The sequence below is a fragment of the Protopterus annectens genome, chromosome 9.part0, assembly GCF_019279795.1.
Source record: "Protopterus annectens isolate FY-2018-M chromosome 9.part0, PAN1.0, whole genome shotgun sequence".
Lineage (NCBI taxonomy): Eukaryota > Metazoa > Chordata > Ceratodontiformes > Protopteridae > Protopterus > Protopterus annectens.
Window position 1 is genome coordinate 158062950 of NC_056743.1, and position 9880 is coordinate 158072829.

The window sequence follows — 9880 nt, forward strand, 5'->3', positions numbered from 1 at the left end:
GCACTCATCCTCCAAACTTGTTACTGCACTGTCCATGATTCCTGTGGAAATGAGGCAGCTACCTCTGAACTCAACAGGTAGATAAGATTTAGCCATGTGTAATTTGGAGCTGCTGTGTATCATTTTATTACCAAAGTGGTCATTATTGTAATTCCAGGTATTATGTTATTATTAAAGGGGTCATTGTAATTATATGTATTATATTATTATTAAAGTAGTCATTGTTGTAATTCTATGTATTATCTTATTATTAAAGCATTCATTGTAATTCTATGTATTATCTTATTATTAAAGTGGTCACTGCAATTGTGCCAGTAACTGTGATGTTTGTGCTCCTGTCTTATGGAATGATGCAGTTTTCCTTTCACTCACTTTTGTGTCTGTTTTGATGCTTAGGAACAGATGTCTGGATATGGTTAAACTTACAAAATCCTAGATGTGGTTTAAAAGGCACCATAAGTTGATTGATTTGGTATTCTAGTAATGCAAAACTCTACAATGGAGTTCAGGTGGCAAATTGGAACAGAGACCCATGTATCCAGTCAAATAGATCCCTTCCTCAAGCTGTTACAGTACACTTCAGAGGCAGCTCTTGCTAGGACATGTGATGATTGCAACCATTCCCTAGCTTGTGAATGGAAAAAAAAACCACCTAAATGACAATATATGACACTCACAAGCTCTGCACACCAGTGAAAGGTCATGGATTTTGGGGTTGGTAGATATGGCCTTGAATATACCCTTGTAACTCAATGAAGATAGCACATAGCAGCCCTGTGGTCTGCACCTGTCCTCAATAACCACATTGTGTGTCTTAGGAGGACAGGTGGGTCAGGGAGCATGGTCACAGCAGATACTAAGTGTGGCATAGCAGCACTTGGATGTAAAACTTGTTCTGGTCCTCACTGGTCATAAAGACTTCTCAAATTTACAAAGAATGTGCAAAAGTCTGTTAATTTACAAATGTGCGAATAAACCAAGAAAAAGTTCTGATTGCTTTACTCTTGGTCTGCAAAGAAATTACTTCTGTTATTAACTTCATGAAGACTTAATTTGCCTAAACTGTTCTATTTTTAGAAAAAACAGATATCTTGTCTCCTTTACTGATTTTAGGAGTCACATATTACACAGAAGAAAATTATGCAGATATAATATAGATCAACCCTAATATAGATATTCCCAGATCCACTATAGTGAGTCCTGAAACATGAGAGACTGAAAAAATGAAATACTGGACCTACATATATTAAGTCCAAGATGGCCATTTCCCAGAATATTCCCCTTTCTCAAAGGTATGGCAATGTTAGAGTTGGTATGTATAAGTCTGGGGGAGCAAGGGGGGGAAAGAAGTTCAAAGAATAAGAGCGATCTTTGGGATATGCTGTTCTCCTGTAGTTCCGGTCTTTTTTTTGGCATGCCAGCATGTGGCATTTCTAGTGCCATCATACCAATAGGGAGTCCAAATGGTAACCATTTTAAATGTTAGGACACACTAGAATGAGTTCCAAAATACAGATACTGAATACTCAAAAAATGGACTTACATATACTATGTCTGAGATGGCCATTTCACAGAATATTCCCTTTTCTCGAAGGTATGGTGATCTTGGAGTTGGTATATATAAGTCTAGGGGTGCAGTGGGGTTTGCCCCCCCCCCCCCCAGCAAAAAAGAAGCTGAAAGAAGAATAGCAAGCTTTGAGATTCCCTCTTCTCCTGTAATTTTGGTCTTTTGTTGGCATGTCGAAACTCAGCAAGTCGAGTGCTAACATCTCAATAGAAAGTAAAATTTAATCCTTGTGAAACAGGTTTTAATTTCAGGTTTTTATTCAGTATATGTATATTTTACTTGTACTATTTCTGTTTGCTGGTGCTTTTATCTACCTATCTATCTGTATAGATAGTATACATAGATAGATGTAGACATGGATAGACTGAAAAAAAGCCTTCACCAGAAGTACAGTTTCACTAGATCCCCATTCAAATTGGAAGATGTATGGGACTTCAATTCTGGTGCATTACATGCAGCTATTGAAAAAGAGAAGATGTTTTAACACAGGTGGTTTTTCGACATGATAGATTCTGATAATAAATGTCTGTTCACTTGTGTAGAACTTAAAAACTTTATGTAGCAGAAATAGAATTTGCGCTGCACCTAATGCAAATTTAATAATACCAATGGCCTGACAGACAGAGATGTACAAGTTTTAAGAAAGAAATGGAAAGAATGCATGGTGAGAGAGTAGAAACAAGATCGCCATGGTTCTTATTTAACTACCGAATTTATTACTAGATGACAATTTTATCTCCAGAAGAAATGCTTATGTCAAAAAAGGCTAAGATCCATGTCTGTCTTGCACCAGAGATATATGCAAAAAAAAAATCTAAGATAAATATGTTTCAAAGTAGACTTTTGATCGTAGATTGATTTTGACAATTATGGAAGTGGACTAGTCAGGTAACCCTTTTTAGCCATGACCTGGGCTCAGGAAGTAAAACAGAAGAATACATGCAATGCATCCATTACACAAGATAATGAAACAGAAGCGTGTACACTCTCTTTTTCTTTGAGAAACTGAACTTGAAGTTTAGCTTTGAAACCCGCAAACATTTGATGTATATTTACTAACAAGTAGCTGGTCCCAGCCTACTTAAAGCACATTTTCCTAGTGACGTTTTGAAGCATGGTATGACTAATGTAATGAATTCCTCTTACATCAGTCTAGGTAGAGTTACTTATTCTCTGAGAGGACATTTAACTTTTAATAGGGGCATAAACTACAATAAGCATTTTGAAAAGCAGTGTGGCATGTGATGGCAAAAGATACTTCCAGCATTTCAGATATGATTCTGTAGACCTCATCATTGCAGAGATAGTACATATTCCCACTGTGAGCTTGCTATAGCTCAGCACAAAATGTGAAAGCATGCCATGCAGCCCAGGAGAAACCCTCCAACATCATCTGGGGGTATCATACCAGTGGAAGAAATAAGGTACAATAAGAAAGAATGAAATGGTACATGAAGTATGTGTAGAATGAGCACAAGGTAGAATGAAAGAAGTCTATTGCAAACCATGGGTGCTGCAAACAGGGACACCCTTTATGGATGGTCACCTCATTTTTAATAGACACTTCATAATGCAGTGGCAGGAGTGGGAGAAAAGTAAAAATGATATATAACCATTTATGGGACTTGTAACGTTTTCCTGGAGTACCCTCAAAAAGATATCCTTTGAATAGTAAAGGTAGACATGGATGGAAAGTAGCCACATAATGTACAGGGCATAGGTTTTCAGTTAAGGGGACAATGTCATGGACACATATAGCAGGAGAAAGAGAGAGTAGAGTGCTCACAACTGCTCTACACGAAGAAGGGCTCAGTAGTTCTGCCCGATCCCAGTGTATAGCTGCATCTCATACTGGGACCTTCTAGGGCATCTGTATGACCTTGACTTCATTAAATCAGATCACTACATCACTCAGGCTGCTATCCATTCAACAGGGACCTAGCCCCTACCTTTCAATCATTCCAATCATTTGAAAACAAAATAAGTTTTCTAAAATAGAAATGAGATGTTTGGCCACATGCCCATCAAAGCAACAACAGGAACACCTCGCTACTCACTTGTGAGGAACAAGAACAGTTTGCATCTTCAAATGTTTCAATATTTAGTTGGAACCTTCCGTTTAGAAAGAGAAAAGTAAAATGTATGTAGACTTTCAACCACAGCTTAGCTATCACTCATAGCACACCAGCAATGCCAAAATGCCTCCTAGCAAAGGGATTCTTCCTCCCACATCATTGCTTCACTTTGCAATTTTCAAGACTGCCTAACTTTGCTAAATGAAATGCTTTGCACAACCACAGCCAAAGATGAGTAACCTCCTAGAGATGAGTGATCATCTGCTTTTCTAATGCACTTAGTAATTTAACCATCACCCATTCCTTTCCTGCCACTTTCTTTTCAGAAGCCCAAATGAAACCCAGATTTCTCACATGCATTCTGTAATGCAGTGTACTAGCATTTAAATAACTGTTTGCTATTATGTAAGCAATCAGGTCATTTTTTCTCTCATTGCCAAACAGTTTTAAAGTTTATATTCCTTGCTTTGACTTTGGTCAAACATGGTCAAAACTGTCTTGAAATTCTAGCATTACCATTTATCTTGTTAAAGACAGCTGCCATTCTTGACACTAGTACTCTGTTAATAAAATCCAGAAGTGAATCTATGTATATATAGTCTTAGGATTCTTCCATTGGAAATGGATTAATGTTTATTCTAATACACAGAAAAGTTATTTATAGTATTGGTACTTTCCTGTTTTTTTAAACTTTTTGAGCAAAAGTCTTTAGTTTGCATCATTTACATTTTTACACTCAGTGTTGCTGTCGACCTTATTCAACTCATTACTGAGTCAAAGTTTCTCATCAAGATTTTTTTTCCTTAATAGTGTTTTATTTTTGCCTCTCTAGCTTTCTTTGAACATTATGTTTAATATTTTATTTCTTTCTTACAAAAGACTGACACTTCACTTAGAGTTTTTGATATATTAAAGACAAATTTTAACAGTTTTTGCAACTTGCTCCAGGAGCATGGAGCATATTTAACAAAATTGTTAAAATAATTTTATTAAAAACTGCATATTACAGTGACCACTCTAATTACGAAAAAGTATCAATAATTTCCCTTTCAATAACTTTGCAAAACAAATTTTCTTATTTATCATTTGTCTTGGTATAAAGACAAGAAGATTAACACTATGAAACCCTAACAACCACTTCATCAGCTTCTCTTGGGGATGATTTTCTCATTTGCCACTTGCATGTTATGAAAGTCTGAGTAAGACATTTAAAAAGACAGGTCTCTCGAGTCACTCCATTAGAAAGGCACTTGAACCTAGTAGGCTGATTAATAAATGAAAACATAATTAAACAAGGGTTAAACAATATCCAGATCTAATTGTCAGTAAAATTAATTCTGGGTATTACAAGTCAAAAGAAGTCAGATTCGGTCATCATGCTAATTAAAAGAAATAAAGAAGATTATGGGAACAATTCACAGACATTTTCTCAGTGTGGTGCAAGTGAAAGATCAAAGCCATTTCTCTAGATAAATGAAGATGCCAAATGACCATAAACAAATAAGGAAATGGAAGGAAGCAAATGTTAATGCATGCTACAGAGAATAGAAATAGGGAACATGATCAACAGTGAAACCACACCATAATGTGTAGCAGTAAGAAGAGAAAAAAGAAATATGTAGACTATCCAGTAATGTTTCTGATATAAAAAATGCACAGAGAAATTGTCAATTACAAATTCTGCGGAAACATAAGGATTAGAACAAATCAGGGCAAGACAGTCAAAAATATTAAAACAGTGTAAGAAACTTCCCTGTGCGGAAGATTTTCAATCCATATATATCTAATTAATCACTGTATTTTAATCAGATCAGATAATGGTAGTAGAAATAGTGAACTTAAACTGGTCCAAAGTAAAAAAAAAAAAATAATAAAAAAATTAAAAAAAAAATAAAAAATATATAATTTGAAATCTCAAACAACCCACTAAACAAGTATAGTGGGTCCAAAAACAAAACAATGTAAGAAACTTCTCCATGTGGAAGATTTTCAATATATATATATATATATATATATATATATATATATATATATATATATATATATATATATATATATATATATATATATATATATATATAGTTAATTATTGTATATTGATCATATCAGATAATGGTAGTAGAAGTAGCAAACTTACACTGTTTTGTTTTTGGACCCACTATACTTGTTTAGTGGGTTGTTTGAGAATGAGTTTAAGAAACTTCTCTGTGTGGAAGATTTTTAATCCATATATATCTAGTTAATCACTGTATATTAATCAGATCAGATAATGGTACTAGAAGTAGTTCTCAAACAACCCACTAAACAAGTATACTGGGTCCAAAAACAAAACAGTGTAAGAAACTTCTCTAGTTAATCACTGTATATTAATCAGATCAGATAATGATAGTAGAAGTAACTAAGTAGGTAGTGTTAGGACGAGTTTAAGTTCGCTACTTCTACTACCATTATCTGATCTGATTAATATACAGTGTTTAACTAGATACATATGGATTGAAAATCTTCCACAAAGAGAAGTTTCTTACACTTTTGTTTTTGGACCCACTATACTTGTTTAGTGGGTTGTCTGAGACTTTGGGGATACCACGGAGATTACTTGTATTACACTCAAAAATATTCAAACATATATGCAGTAGTACATACTTTTACTAAGACTTCACTACAATTTATACGTACACAGGAATGTGCTAAACAACACTGTCTTGAATGCTGTAAAAACAAAATAGGACACGGTTTACAGAAGAAGGCAGTGATACCCAACTGCATGGAATAAGAACGCAGTTAAAGGGCAAATAACCTCACACCCCCACAACACAGGAATAGTGGTAAAAGAGCTAATTGTTCTCCACAAGTCAGATGCAATGCCCAGAATGCAAATATATATCCCAGAACATATACAACATCTCACATAAAGGCTGATAGTGCCATCCTCAGTAATGCTGTGGAAATGAGACAATGTGTAACCATGACAATGCAGATGTGGAAATTATAGTGGTCATCATGTCAAAATGTTCATTATGCACATGTATGATTTTTCTCTCAATAAGGCTGAAGATATGTATGGACACTTGTGAAATGAAGTGAATTTTGGGGTTTGTTGATTTGGACTTGAATAGGTCCTTGTAACTCAATGAAGAGAGACCACAGCAGTTCTGTGGTCTGCACATGTCCCCACTAACCACTTTGTGTGTATTAGGAGGGCAAGTAGGTAAAGGAGCATGTTCACAGCAGACTTTAAGTGTCATGTAGACAGCACTTGGACATAAAAGTTGTTATGGTTCTCACTGGTCATAAAGCTTCTCGTATTACAAAGAATGTGCAAAAAACTCTTTGTTTACAGATGTATGAATAAACCAAAAAAAGTACTGATTGATTTAATCTTGGTCTGCAAAGAGTTACCTCTGTTATTAACTGCATTAAGACCTCATTTACATACACTGCTCTATTTGGCACCTCTACTCGCACCTACTAACTAGAACCTTAACTAATACTTTCTCTCTTTACATTTATTAGTGAATATAGAAATTAAAAAGTGTAAACTTATTTGTTATTCTTGTATTTGCTCTTCTGTTGCTTTTCCTGTTTTTCTTAATACTATCTTGTGCTTATATGTACTACTATGATACTTATCAAACAGTAGATGTTATGTTCTACCTATTATAATTTACTTTATTCTTATTTGTATTTTTGATATTTTTGATATTGTATCTTTTGGAGCTTTTCTCCCCAGGACTCCATTGAAAATGGGCTCATTCGGTCCAATGGATTATCCTGGCAAACAAACTTCAAATAAATAAATAAATATAAATAAATTTTTAGAAAACAACAAAGATATCTTGTCTGGTTTACTGATTTTAGGAGTCACATACTACATAAGGAGAAACTTAGTAAATCTTATATAGATCAGTCACAAACAGTAACAATTTCAAATGTCGGGACCCATTAAAGCATGTCCTGAAACATGAGAGCCTGAAAGGTCAAAAAAATGGGCTTACATATATTAAGTCCGAGATGGCCATTTCCCAGAATATTCTTTTTTCTCTGGTATGGCAATTTCAAAGTTGATATATATAAGTTTGGGAGACTCAGTGGGGCAAAAAATGAAGTTTTAAGGATAAGAGTGATCTTTGTCGAGCAGTGACACTGAGGTAATCCCTGGATCTCAGAGGCACAGCAAAATAATGGGTATAGTTCCCCATACTAAAGGGGTGGCGTAAGCAAAAAAATGGCTGGGGCTAGGCTTGTAAATGCCCTAGGCAAGATAGCCTAGTATGATGACTACCTGAACCTATGAACTCTTCTCCTGTAGTTTTGGTCTTTTTTTTTCAGCATGTCGGCACATGGAATTCTGAGTGCCGACATTTCAATAGGGAACCCAAATGGTAACAATTTCAAATGTTGGGACTCACTAGAATAACCCTGAAACACAAGAGATTAAATTGTTGAAAAAAATGCACTTGCATATATTATGTCTGAGATGGCCATTTCCCAGAAAACCCCTTTTTCTCCATGGTATTATGATCTTGGACCTCGTATATACAAGTTTAGGGGTGCAGAGGACTTACCCCTAAAAAAAGAAGTTTAAAAAAGGATAGCGACACTCACGAGTCACTCTTCTGCTCTACTTTTGGTCTTTTTCCTGGCATGTTGGCACTCAGCAATTCAAGTGCCAACATTTCAATAGGAAGCCTAATTTAACACTTGTGAAGGAGGTTTTAACTTCAGTATTTATTGAGTACATATAAATTTTATCTACAGTATTTCTGTTTGCTGTTGCTTTTATCTGTCTTACAAGATGGATAGTATACTTAGATATATAGATAGATGTACACAAAGATATAGATATAGACAGATTGAAAAAACAATGTTTCTTGACTGGAAGTGAATCTATGTATGCATAGTCTTAGAATTCTTCCATTGGAAATGGATTGATATTTATTCTAAACCAGAAAAAAATATTTATAATATCGGTACTTCCCTGTTTTTTAAACTTTTTGAACAAAAGTGTTTAGTTTACATGTTTTTACATTTTTCACTCTCAGTGTTGCTGTCTACTTTATTTAATTTGTTGTTTTGCCTTAAAGTTTCTTGTCAAGAATTTTTTTTTCTTAATACTGTTTTATTTTTGCCTATCTGGCTTTCCTTGAACGTTATGTTTAATTCATTTTATTACATTTTACAAAAGACTTACACTTCTCTTAAAGTTTTTGATATACTAAAAATATATTTTACGAGTTCTTGCAATTTACTTCAGGAGCAGGGAACATATTTAACAAAACAGTTAAAATAATTTTATTAAAAACTACATATTATAGTGACCACTCTAATTAGGAAAAAGTATCAGTCACTTTCCTTACAATTCTTAACTTTGCACCACACATTTTCTTATTTTGTCTGGGTATAAAGCCAAGAAGGTTAAGGCTAAGAGAGACTAGCAACCACTTCATTATCTTGTCTTGGGGATGATTTTCTCATTCGCCACTTGCATGTTATGAAAGACTGAGTACGGCATTTAAAGAGACCAGCCCTCCATATTACTCTCTTAAAAAGACAGTTGAATCTAGTAGGCTGATTAATAAATGAAAACATAATTAAATAGGTGAATACAATATCCAGATCTCATTGTCAGCAAAATGAATTCTAGGTATTACAAGTCAAAGAAGTCAGATAAGATCTTCATGCTGATTAAAAGGACAAAGGAAGATTACTGACACGATTCACAGATGGTTTCTCAGTGTGGTGCAAATGAAAGATCAAAGCCACTTCCCTAGATAAATAAAGAAGTCAAATGGCCATAATCAGATAAGGAAATGGAAGGAGGTAAGTGTTAATGCATGCTACAGAGAATAGAAATAGGAAACATGATCAACAGTGAAACCACACCATAATGTGTAGCAGTAAAAAGAGAAAAAAGAAATATGTAGACTATCCAGTAATGTTTCTGATATAAAAAATGTACTGAGAAATTGTAAATTACACATTCTGCAGAAACATAAGGATTAAAATAAACCAAGGAAAGACATATCTGTTGTAGCAGTACATACTTACTAAGTCTTCACTACAATTTATATGTTCAAAGGAATGTATCAAACAGCACTGTCATGAATGTTGCAAAAGCAAATGAATATTAAGGTTTACAGAAGAAGACTCTGATACCAAACCACATGGAATAAGAATGCAGGTAAAGGACGAAGAATCTCACACCCCCACAATGCAGGAATAGTGACACCAGAGGATA